Raw genomic sequence first — 13,099 nt, 5'->3', positions numbered from 1 at the left:
TATAAACAGCTCACTTTACTCTTTAACGCTAAACCACATACCCAGATGGAACCACTGATACATTTATGATTATTTTTTTTTTTTTTAACTAATGTAGAAGTATATTTTGAATTTCAACCAAATAATAAATCATGGCTGAAACGTTTAAGAATTCAGTTTGAATTCCTACACTAGAAAAACTCTGCTCTCCAGTCAGCATGCTAAATAGAATTATAGCCAGAATGTATGGCTTTTTTTTTTGTATGGAAGTTTGAATCACACATCTTGAAAAGGCTCAACATGCCAAAAGTGACCCCGCAAAAATTTGATAAAAGCAAAATGCACACCGCCAGTAGATGCAGGAGCATTGCTAAGAAGTAAACTGTATATGCTTGGATATTCGATATGTGCACACAGTTTAGACTAGATGCACTGGTTCTGTTCTAGATCACGTCACTCCAGTTTCCTGCGTTAAGTCACAAAAATCTTGGCGTGGCGTATGCAAGCAGTAAATGATGTGGGATCACAGCTTGTTTGAATATCAGATTTCCTTCCGATTGCACACAATTCTAAAACTTTCAAAACCAGAACAAAAAGCAATCATTCACAAAGACTATAATTTACTGAACTGCTTTTCTCAGGTCTTTTATACCATAAACTGCTGCATTACAAATGGTTTTATATGCATTTACACATTTGATCACCGTGCCTGAGGTTTAGGCTCAAACTAAAAGGATGAAGCACTTGCGATCACAAATATAGTGATTACTCATGTTACACACACACACAGAGAGAGAGAGAGAGAGAGAGAGAGAGAGAGAGAGAGAGAGAGAGAGAGAGAGAGAGAGAGAGAGAGAGAGAGAGAGAGAGAGAGAGAGAGAGAGAGAGAGAGAGAGAGAGAGAGAGAGAGAGAGAGAGAGAATTAAACCTCAAGCCAATCAACATTATCAGCAACATAACAAAATTGATTTAGAAAGTGTTATGAAAAAAGCTGTATAACCAGGTTAGGATAGATAACCCCGAGCTCTGTACCCATGTAAGAACATGGCTAATATAATTTTAATCTTTTCTTTATTACATAACCATCAACTATTCAAACTATTATGACAGGATTATGAGATCAGCGCTTCAGTGTTATTAATCTGATTTACGTTTATTTTTTTTTTTAAGCACAATTGCATTTCTAGTATGCTTTTGATGCCTCAAAGGCAACATGATTGGCCAGATTTCAACTCGTGTCACAGAAAGGAAAAATAAGTCCCTCGTCACATTTAATGCATCATGCCACTAAATCACAGACCGAAGAAAGACTATGGTCTGGCAGAATGCTTTCACCTGCAGCTGTATTTAGGGGTTTGATCACAGGCACCATTTTCCTCTTGATACACTACAGTGACACAGAACCACAGCTCTGTTCTTGGCTCTCTGAAAGATGATTTTAGATAAACTCCCCCTCCATAAGCTCAAAGAGATCCATGGCACACAGTGTAATATTTAACAGCACATACACATGAACAGGCTGCATACCCAACTTTTTTCAACCCTGCTGAGCCTGGAGCTCTGTACGCTCCTTCTCTGTGGATTTGGAATAATCACAGCATGGTTGATTCCATCTGGGTGCAAGTGTCACACACACACACCTTTGCAAGACCCATAACATTGCTATATAAAATATAGCTAATTAAGCTATGCCTATACCATAAATCTAAACTTAACCAGCAGCCTGCTTTTTTATTTTATTAAAAAATAAAATTTTCTTGCATATACCTGGTACATAACCATAACATGGTTAAACTTCTCAGGCATTCCTTTCATTGTAGAGACATTTGGTTCCTGCGAAATGTCTCCTAGACCAAGGTATAAAAACCTGCCCCCAAACCTGCATGCACACATACAATTCCAGCATCATGACAGGCATTTTTTATGACAGGCAGCCAGAAGCCATACTATCACAGAGTTGATGGCACCAGGAGTGAAGATGAAAGCTGCAACCATGCACATAAAAGGCATCTGTATCCAACTTTTGGTTTCTTCTACAACAAATTTAATAAAGAAAGATTTTATTAACAGAAAGGTGAGTGATGGCGGCTATGGATTACAGTCTGAGCCTACCTTTCCATACACAGCAGCTCAGATAAGTCATGCAGACTGTATACTTTATCCACTCTGTACAATATAAACTGTTTGACACTCTTGGCTGCTTGTTTTTCATGTTACAGTCCAGAGAACATCAGACTGAAAACCACATAAGTGAAGCTTCAATATTAGGCAAACCTCCGGGCTGGATCTAAGGCATCCTGCACTCGAACTAACATATTCCGCACATGGCGGTTGTCCCAGCCATGTAATGTTATTGACATGGCTTTCAGCAATGTAGGCACCTAAGCCGAGTTGCTCGACTGAATATCAATTTACATAAATAGCCATGTAATCTTTTGCAGTGAGAAAACAGAAGAATTTTATTTAAAATGTAATTTTAAATAAAAAAAAAATAAAAACACGAATTGAGTGCGATACTGGATATAATATAGAAAAGGCTTTCGCACATTGATATCCACTGTGAATTTTAGTGCGAGTTAGTGAAATTTAAGGGCATCTGAATTGCTCAGATGCAATTTACACTAGCCACCAGTCTCTGAATCACTTCACCAAGAGGTGCCGAATTCTACAATGGCCATGCTAGTGAGCTCAGTGAATAAAATGTAGCCTTTCAATAAAACAGTTATTACCCTCAATCCAGAAATGTACATGTATGCTTAGAGTGATGCATAAAGAGCCCCTAAAGCTTAGGAGCATAACCTGCACTCCCCAAAGGGGAAAAACGTTTAATCATTAAATATTTTTTAATAAAATGTACAACATTCTTCATATTAGTTCTATAGGTAAATCGCTCAAAACATCTTAACAGGTACAGGATTGAGCCAGGGGGCACACATTTGATGTAGCTTCTCATCTATTTACACATAATTAGGACCAGATTTTAAATACCTGAACGATGATCATTATCTACTGCCCTTTGTTTAACACCCGCCAGAAGTTCTCCCACATGAATACCTTTTACCAGAGACAACACGCTAAACACATAATGAATGCCGGAACTTTAATGAGCACATTTATCCAGGACAAAGATTTTAAATCCCAAGAGTCAAACAAAGTACCCTGATTATTGGGCTATGAAATGACAAATATCCTAAAAGTAGGAGAATTAATTTACTCTCTCTCTCTCAACTTAACAATAGATGCAAGTCCTCCCGTGTGATTGTTTAAAATGAATCCGCAAACAGAAAATTTAAAAATTAGCACAGGAAGCGCCCACTTGATCTTTAGCACAGTGAGATTTAATTTTTAAAACCATTCCTTGCTTGCTGCTGGAATTAATTTCACATGTCGATATTACCAGCATGCTCTTAGTGACTTCACGGTGTGTCAGAATGTCACTGAAAAATCAATTAATGCTGGCTTTTATAAAAGCCCCCACCAAGATTAAGCTTTTCTAAATAAAGGAGTCAAAACCAGGCTTTAAAACGACTCAAAAGTATAATTAAAAACAGTGAAATTCCCCCCCCAAAATAAAAAACCTGTATATATGTGCATGAGTTCACATATCTGTGTGACTAACAAAACATGTCTAAAAGTAAATACACCATTTATAAAAAAATAAAAAATTAAAAAATTAAAAAAAAAAGTAATAATCCACACAGAAATGACAGATTACTTCCTCATGGCCATAAAAAGTGTAGAGCTGATTTAATAAATTCAAAACAGCAAAATGATATAAATTTTCCAAGATAGAACCACCTGCAAAAATAACTCAAGGGCTCTACTCTGAGGAGCAAACTTACTGAACTTCCTAGGGGGAAAAAATTAAAGAAAAGAATACAACCTTTACCGGGGGGGGGGAATAAATAAAAATAAATAAATAAAACTTCAACTGCCTAAGTTACAAAAGCGTCTGTGAAAATTTGGTTTCAACAATGCTTGTGCAAAAGGGAGTGCAAGTATTACCATTACTTTTCACAGTTACACAAAGTGTAATTCAATGTAAAAAAGAAAAGATGATTAAATCTTTCGGCTTCTCCCATTAGAAGTCGCCACAGCGGATAATCCGTCTCCACACCCCCCGTCCTCTACATCTGCCTCTTTCAACCCAACTACCTGCATGTCTTCCCTCACCACATCCATAAACCTCCTCTTTGGTCTTCCTCTTTTCCTCCTTCCTGGTGACTCCATCCTCAGCATTCTCCTACCGATATACCCCATGTCCCTCCTCTGCACATGTCCAAACCATCTCAATCTCACCTCCCTCACCTTGTGTCCAAAACGTCCTACATGCGCTGTCCCTCTAATAAACTAATTTCTTTTCCTGTACATCATAGTCACTCCCAACGAAAACCTCAACATCTTCAGTTTTGCTACCTCCAGCTCCACCTCCTGTCTTTTACTCAATGCCACTGTCTCTAAACCATACAACATCGCAGGTCTCACCACTGTCCTATAAACTTTCCATTTTACTCACAGATACCCTTCTATCACAAATTACTTTAGCCACTCTTCTCCACCCTGCCGGCACTCTTTTTTTCGCTTCTCTAACACACTCTCCATTACTTTGCACTGTTGACCACAGATACCTAAACTCCTCCACCTCTTCTCCGTGTAACCGCACCACTCCACTGCCCTCCCTCTCATTCACACACATTTATTCTTACTCCTACTGACTTTCATTCCCCTTCTCTCCAGCATGTACCTCCACCTCTCCAGACTCTTCTCAACCTGCTCCCTAATCTTACCACAAATCACAATATCATCTGCAAACATCTTAGTCCAGGGAGACCCCTGTCTGACCTCGTCCATCAACCTGTCCATCACCACTGCAAACAGGAAAGGGCTCAGAGCCAATCCATGATGCAGTCCAACCTCCACCTTGAACCAGTCGGTCGTTCCTACTGCTAACTTCACAAAACACAGTGAAAAAAATAAACGAAACACTTGTTTTTGCCCCATTTTTCATGAGCTGAACTAAAAGATCTAAGACTGTACACAAAAGGCCTATTTCTCTCAAATATTGTTCACAAATCTGTCTAAATCTGTGTCTAAATTATCTTTGCCAAGATAATCCATCCACCTCACAGGTGTGGCATATCAAGATGCTGATTAAACAGCATGATTATTGCACATGTGTGCCTCAGGCTGGCTACAATAAAAGGCCACTGTAAAATGTGCAGTTTTATCACACAGCACAATGCCACAGATGTCGCAAGTTTAGAGGGAGTGTGCAATTGGCATGATGACTGCAGGAATGTCCACCAGAGCTGTTGCCTGCAAATTGAATGTTTATTTCTCACCCATCAGCTGTCTCCAAAGGCATTTCAGAGAATTTGGCAGTAAATCCAAACGGCCTCACAACCGCAGACGACATGTAACAACACCAGCCCAGGACCTCCACATCCAGCATCTCCACCTCCAAGAGTGTCTGAGACCAGCCACCCGGACTGCAACAATCGATTTGCATAACCAAAGAATTTCTGCTCAAACTGTCAGAAACTGTCTCTGGGAAGCTCATCTGCATGCTCGTCTTCCTCATCGGCGTATATGACAGCGTGTTCCAGTTCCTGCCAATATCGAGCAACTTCGCACAGCCATTGAACAGAAGTGGACCAACATCCTGCAGGCCACAATCAACAACCTGATCAACTCTGTTGCACTGCATGAGGCAAACCAGATACTGACTGGTTTTTAGATTTGTAAACAATATTTAAGAGAAATATGCCTTTTGTGTACATAGAAAAAGTCTAAGATCTTTAAATTTAGCACATAAAATTGGGGGCAAAAACAAGTGTTGAGTTTATAACTTGTTCAGTGTATATCAAATACACTAAAATCACACGTTTAGCACGGCTTAAACGTGGCCGAAATGTAACTTGCAAAGAAAAGTTTAAATCACTGTCCAGTTCTCTTTCAGACAGTGGTCACCTTTTAACCAGTGCTTAAAGGCTGTTTTTTGTTTTTATACACCAATGTGTCCAGAACCACATCAATACAAGTTTTTACGGAGTGGTATTATCTATCAATTTTGTGATAAATTATGTTGCAAAACCATTTTCAAATATAAGATTAAAAGCCCAAACATAATCTGTATAACGTAAATATGCTTACAAACGTAAACATCACAACATTAATTTAATCTGAGACGGTTTATGCTGAAAGTTCAAGTGATTTAAAGTTTAACATTCGCAAAAATCTAAGCTAGGTCATTTTGAGCCAAACAGACCCGTTAAGAGACTGGCACTGTGACAGCAGCTGGTAGATGAGCGCCCAGCTGAAAGTGTAATTGAAACCAACATGTGGCAGGATCAGAGAGAGAGATGGATTACAGATTTTTTTTTGGCTTTTACCCTGATGGATAACGAACCGAAATGTATCTGGGAGACATGAAAGCATCTTTTCTGGACAAACCAAATCAACACAAGTAGTAACATTTGTTACTAAAGAAAAATAAAAATGACAGCATAAATAATTATGAAGCCTGTAAACATATCTAGAGCAGCACATTTGATCACACACTGTAGGACTATATAATCTCCCAAACATTCTCTGTTATTCTAAAGCAAGAAAACTAAGAATTTATACAATAAATCAACAGGCCTAAAAACGCAATACTTAATAATCCATTACATAAATAATGTATACTAAAATTAGTCATTTACTTTGTTGCATGTATTTTAAAATAATAGTAAAATAAGTTAATGCAAATAAAATATATTATGAGTTAAGCCTTATAAATCTTTAGAATAACCCAAATAGGCTGTTTTTTTTTATTATTTTTAAATCCACCTCCATATAAAACCCAACGTCAACAGCAACAGAGTGTTTGCAAGACAATTTAGGGAAGAAAAGAAAAAAAAAAGTCAGTGTGAAATGAACCAGGGAACAAAGCACATAACATTTTATAAATATATCATCTTAATGTACAAATATACTGTAAAAACTTCACAAATATCTAAACCTAGTGGCTACAAAAACCCATAAATGCAAATATTTTAAGTATATAGTCCTCTCCAAATATATTGGAATGGCAATGCCTATTGTTTTGTTTTTATTGTAAAAACAAATTTAAGTTGGAGCGCAAAAGATGAATATGAGACTATAAATCATTACTTCATATTTCATTCCATTATATTCATTTCAGATGTGTTAGGAAAACAGAATTTGGCTCCTTTTGATTAAACTGACATGTGACCAGCATTTTTTCCTGTTGCCCAAGTGTGTACTGTTAGATTGTTGGTTTTTCGTTTTTTAATAAATAAAACAAGGACTCAAAAAGGATTGTGAAAAAATTAAGGATCTGCTTGTGATTTAAAACATACAAGCATCAGGAAAGTATGGTGGATGTAGTTTTATGAATTTGGATCAGGTTCATTAATATTTACTGATGACGTAACTCATGATGGTAGCAACAGAAATCTACATAAACATTGCCAATTTGCAGAGAAATACATCCAATCTAATAAGGAGAAACATCCAGCAGCAAGACAATGACCCAAAACATGCTGACAACCCAACAATGGACTTAATCAGTGAAAAAAAATAATAAGACTGTAGACTGGCTCACTAGACCTTTTGAGCAGAACCAAATGAACAGAATTTCACCTCATGAAAAGGAGACAGGCAAGAGAAACTCCACAAAAACAGAAATTGAAAGCAGCTACAGTACAAGCCTAGAAAAGAATAAAAAATAAAAATAAAAAAAAACCCACACTGGTTTGAGATCAGTGGGTTGATATCAGTGAAGGTGCTCAAGTATATTAAGTGTTATTAATTTCAGGTCTATCTATTTCAATATTTTTGCTCTTTGAAAGGTCGTTGTTCCAAGTTGTTCAAAACAGCTAGATGTATACATCGAAAATTAAGGTGAAAATTTTCATTACCAACTGACGGCTAAAATATTTGATCATTTTGAAGCTGTTCAGTTGCGTTTCATAAATATAAGAAGCGACTTTGTTTTTAAGAAATACAAACGGTTTTCCAATGTAAACTTGTTTTTTTTATATTGTTAATAAAAAGACAGCTGTCGGTGTGTGCTTTTTATTGTCTTGTTGCATATTTTTCAGTTATCCGGATGTTCTTTTTCTGTGGCTGCTAATCCTGTAGTTTACTTTGCTGTTCAAATGACGACCAGCAGAACAGACTTCTTGATATGACCAGAAAAACACTGCTGTAAACAAGGCGCCATGTACCTATGAAGGGAATTAAAGCGCTCCCCATACCAACGTTTCAGGTTTCCTTTACCACTGTAATTTGTGCCCTTTGTAGCCAGAGATTATACCGGACATGCATGTGGCATTGCAAGCCATGTTCACATATTTGCCTGAAACCCAATTTACATCCAGAAGAATACAAGTGGGAAAACTAGAGACCAAACATCTGTCTGGCATATTTCCATGTTGGGCCTTAAAATGATTAGAGATTTCATGCCAGGTGTTCCAGGACACACATTTGTCTCTGTGCTGCTGAATGGAGTTGTTAAACAGAAGGACCATCTCCGTTTGCTTGTGTGTTTGTCCAACATTATCACAATTAATGATTTATCTTAAAAAATAAAATTGTATTACTTTATATACATTTACTCATCTAGAATATCCTGAGAACTGGTATGCAAAATAAACTTTCCAGTAGGTTTGAAAGCTACATGAAACATTTTCAAAATTTAACTACTAATCTGAACAGAAAGAACTGTAAATGTTAATACAACCAAAAATGTGCACGATGCATGAAATCTGCAATGTAACTGCATGTAAAGAGCAACACTTGGTGCCATCCTACTCCTGTCAAAATCTCACATGCCGCCAACACTGGGTCAGCGTTTCCACAGAGTTTGCGATCACCTTCGTTGTATTTCCAGCAAGCTTTGAATCCTGCCAGAAGCCGAAAAAGAATCCAGCGAAAGTACACACAATGAGAAGAATTTGTTTTACATTAGTCTTACATACCCGACCAATAAATAAAATCCCAACTTGAAACAGGACCTCACATGGAGAGATGGGGGTTGTTTTTAAGGACCAGAGTTAATGGCAGTTTAAATGCTTTAATGTTGTATTAAAATATTAATGCGGTAATTATTCTCCTTTTACGAAGTATCCACCTTGCTCCATCTGATAGCAGTGTCATTGTATTATTCCCTTTCTGGTTACTCTCTTCCAATCAACACCAAGCTTTTTCATTCTGATGAAGAGATCAGACAATTAGACTGCTTGCAAACAAAGCTACTGAAACAGCCAGGCAAATAGACTACACATTGACAGCAGATTTATCAATTTGGGAATGTAGAACAAGCTATGCAATAACAGCCAGGAAGCTTTAGTACAAACAAGTCTGGTGGAATTTCTTCAAATAAAATATAAAAGCTAGAGACAGATCGATCAAAGTCATGCAGTCTGCGGTGAAATGGCATTGTGTGATGGCATGATATAGACGTGATTAAACTGACTGAAGTGAAAACTCACTGGATGGGTTCAAGTCACTCTTCAGCAACCTGCCAGGATAGTCTCCCAATTCCCCAAAAACCAAATGCAATAAAGAAGTCGATGCAGATGCATGTGGATATTATCGAGGCAACTATTTTCCATGGTGAGAAATAAAGACGTGCATTTGCGTGAGGTTGTTCCTATTCCAGTCTGGCTCAAGGTGACTCGCGAGGAATACAAGACGAACGTGAAAAGTCTGATTTGCGGATTTGCACGAGATCATGCGTGAGTGAGCAATTCGTTCGCCACGGTTTCTAACGCAGCACCTTTTCTTACCTCATTCTTGCAGTTCCTTAACGCCGTGCCTGTGGCTACACGAGTGACGCTCAGATGCATGCATGCACGCATGCAATTTACGCACGAGCCACGAAATCGAGCACATGTCACTCCATTATCCCAAAGTTGATACGAGAGAAATAACGTCCGAGCTACAATGTGTCCAGTGTCCTGAGCAACTCTGGTTTTTTTTTTTTTTAACCACAATCCGTCAAAGTCCCTACAAAGCAAACTACAGCCTACAGCATGGAGCGCGTGCATTAAGCAAAAAAAAAAAAAAAAAAAACACAAACATTTGGACAACCCAGGGTCATAAACAAACCGCAGAAGAACCAAGCTGAACAAAGCAAAGCAAGGAAAAAGATATGATCATGACCCGACCGAGTCACCGATTCGTCCTCCTCTCCACAGGTATTCATCTTTAAGTCTAAGATCAAATTACAGCGGGTCATTACCATATTTCAAGAAGCGCAACTGCACAGCATACCTTCACCTGCAGGAAAGTGCGTTCAAGTCATTACAGCGGTTTAAAAAAATAAATAAACAGAAACCCCATTTACCGGAGAGATCAGGCAAGCGAAGCCGCTCTCTATGGCGCCCTGCGCTCCGTTCGGCATCTCGAAACGACAGACCGCTGCGCGCGAGGAATGCTGATAGCGCGGCGCGCGCGCCTCGCCCTTCACAAGAACCTGAACCAATCGGAGTCGCCTTTCAAGATTTCGCGGCCAATCCGCTGCTCGGAAACCTTTGCTATTTTGCATAGCAAGGTTGATTGGCGATGTGAAGTAATTCAAAGAAGTATTTTAGAAAAGAACTAGCTTCATTACCAAAGTGTGACATTATACCAAAAAAAGGGAATGAGATTATAACTAAAGAATTGATTTTATATGTAATTAAAGTTTATTGTACTACAGAAGTAATTACTTTGGTCATTGTGCTATTAATTCATGAAGGGATCGCGCCTAATTGTACCAATGTTTGCTTCTATGCAGGTGAGGTGAAGAGTTCAGAAGAGGGCTTCAGCTTAACCTGCACTAATCTAATTAGGAGACACAGGCAAACCTAACAGTGAGGACATCTGTGACGTCAGCAAGGTCACCACCTTAAAGGAATAGTTGAGCCACAAGTTGACAGTTTCACACTACTTATTACTTGTCTAGTGATGTGGTAGGCATTAACTTAGTATTTTTTACTGCTTTACTGTACCTAAAGTACATATTGCAAATATATCTGTAACATATATCTTTGTTTTCTGAAATCTTTACTTTACTGCATTTTAATGCATAATATCTTGCATGTTACTGAACTTCATTTCAGGAAAACATTTCCAATTCGTTTTAATGAATACATACAGTAAACTGCAGGAGTTGATCACCTGTCATGAGGCCGCAGGTGATCATGAAATTTTTGAAAAAAAGAAAATGATGTGAAGGGGAAGGGGACATTTGCAGTTGAATAAATTATTAAAATAAAGTTCTCATAGATAACTAATTTTACTTTTGATACTAGCAATTGCTTCTTTTTTTTTTTTTTTTTTTTACTCAACTTGAAATATAAAATGAGTAATTTTACTCCAATAATATTTAGAATTATATTTTTAAGATTTTGACTGACTTTTTTTCAAGTACACAAATGTTGTACTTCATCCTGCTTGACTTGTTTAGCCTCAGAGCACCACAAGGACACAATATATCAGATGTTAGTAAAAGGCACAGCATTGGAGCTTCCAGTGCTTGAAGTCCAAAACCCCACATCCTCATCAAGAAGAGTGATAATGACTTTTTGTCAGAGAAATAGTGAAGCTAAAGGGCCAAACCACCCATCAGTGGATTTACCTTAGCTACAGAAACACCATAAAAGTAACTGTATTTATCTCAAAATCACCAAAAACAGAGAGATGGAAGTATGCTTTGTGTATATCCCTGTGAGATGTGGTGGATTAAGTCAAGCAAACCATAATAGTTCTGCACCCTTACAGCTTCACTGTCCTTGGTTTTGATCCTAAACTCAGGCTACTGTCTGTTTTTATTGTCTTTAGATGTTCTCCCATGTCTATGTGGATTTAATCCTTGCGAATGTGCTGTAAACTGTTCACAGTCATGCTTAATATAAAGTGAAACAGGATACATTTTGAGGAGAATTCTATAATAACATAAGCCGCCTGATTGTGTCTTTAATAACTTCAGTCCAATTAACTGTGACTGGAATTAACATAGTAGTTAGTCCTGTTTCTTTTTTATTCAAGGTATAAGAAACAAGTATATTACATGACTGTTTTTGGTGAATAATTATCTGTAATAATGTTGCACACGATTGTAAGTCTTGAGTGAAAACTGCATTGTATTCTTCCTACTATCATTAAAAAATATGATTTAGGAAACTTTATCCTGATTTTCTAATCATTTCCTACAATTAATTCCTGTGGTTTAATTGGAGCTCTGAATAGAACTAATTAAGCAAAATTAAAGATTTTCCCCAAAAGGCGACAGCTAGAACTGTTGTCACCAAGCAATCTAACAAAGACATGTTTTCATACAATCTTGGGTCTATGTCATAACCAACTCTGTGTACTCCAACCTGACAGCCACTTAATGAAAGATGGGTTTTGGCTCAGACTGTGCTCTTGGAGGGCTTATGAAAGAATAAAGACAGTTCATATAGTCTTGAAATGGAAGATTATTGAACATGAACTGCACTCAGAAAGAAACGATTGAATTGTAAGCAAATGCAACAAAAAGTTGAAATCAAAATGGATAGGGTTCTATTACACCTGCTGATTATTCCTAAAATCCAAATGAACTCAGCCTCTATGGAGACAGTAATGAAATTACAGCATCAGCTACAATTTCAATTGAACACAATATGAAATGTGAACAATTAAAAGAGGTTTCTACAAAAGACTAGAAATGAGCTCAATTTCTTAGTAAAATATTATGTACATTTATGTTATATGTATTATATGTACATTTAAAATCTGGGAGAAGCTATTTTGGTACAGTGAGTGTTGCTGCTCCCTCCCAGTTCCAAGTTCTTGGGCCCAATTCTGAGCTTGGATTACTATGTGTGAAGAGTTTAAAATGTTCTTCCTGTGTCTTAATGGGTTTCTAAGGTTTCTGGTTTTCTTCCTAAGTGGACTGGCAATGCCAAATTTCCCATATGTCTGAATTAGTTGGTAAAAAGTGTGTGCCTAGGAAGTGAGTGAGTGAGCTTCATCATGGCATCTACACAATAGTGTTCTTAGGATAAAGTTCTTTTTAAAGATGAATGAACAGAATGAACATATCTTATTAATAAAAACAATATAAATAAAAAAATACAACATA

The 13,099-nt window shown here is 37.5% G+C and overlaps 2 protein-coding genes and 1 long non-coding RNA gene across 9 annotated transcripts in view; 1 reads left to right on the top strand and 2 right to left on the bottom strand.

The window, feature by feature from the left end:
- Window positions 1-10,802, bottom strand: part of b3galt1b (UDP-Gal:betaGlcNAc beta 1,3-galactosyltransferase, polypeptide 1b) — a 112,280-nt gene extending 101,478 nt beyond the window's left edge. For all 6 annotated transcript variants that reach the window (XM_083538073.1, XM_083538074.1, XM_083538072.1 and 3 more), the window contains exon 1: window positions 10,337-10,802. The gene's annotated coding sequence lies outside the window, so the exon portion shown is untranslated. The remainder of the gene's footprint in view (window positions 1-10,336) is intronic.
- Window positions 1-13,099, bottom strand: part of cers6 (ceramide synthase 6) — a 248,058-nt gene that overhangs the window by 193,469 nt on the left and 41,490 nt on the right. The gene's annotated exons all lie outside the window — the stretch shown is intronic.
- Window positions 9,637-12,921, top strand: LOC310724279. The gene is made up of 2 exons (XR_014533023.1): window positions 9,637-10,187; window positions 10,769-12,921. It is a non-coding gene; the product is annotated as an uncharacterized lncRNA (long non-coding RNA).

The sequence above is a fragment of the Silurus aristotelis genome (assembly GCF_946808225.1).
Source record: "Silurus aristotelis genome assembly, chromosome: 3".
NCBI classification, from domain to species: Eukaryota; Metazoa; Chordata; class Actinopteri; order Siluriformes; family Siluridae; genus Silurus; species Silurus aristotelis.
This window is presented reverse-complemented; position numbering and strand designations above follow the sequence as displayed.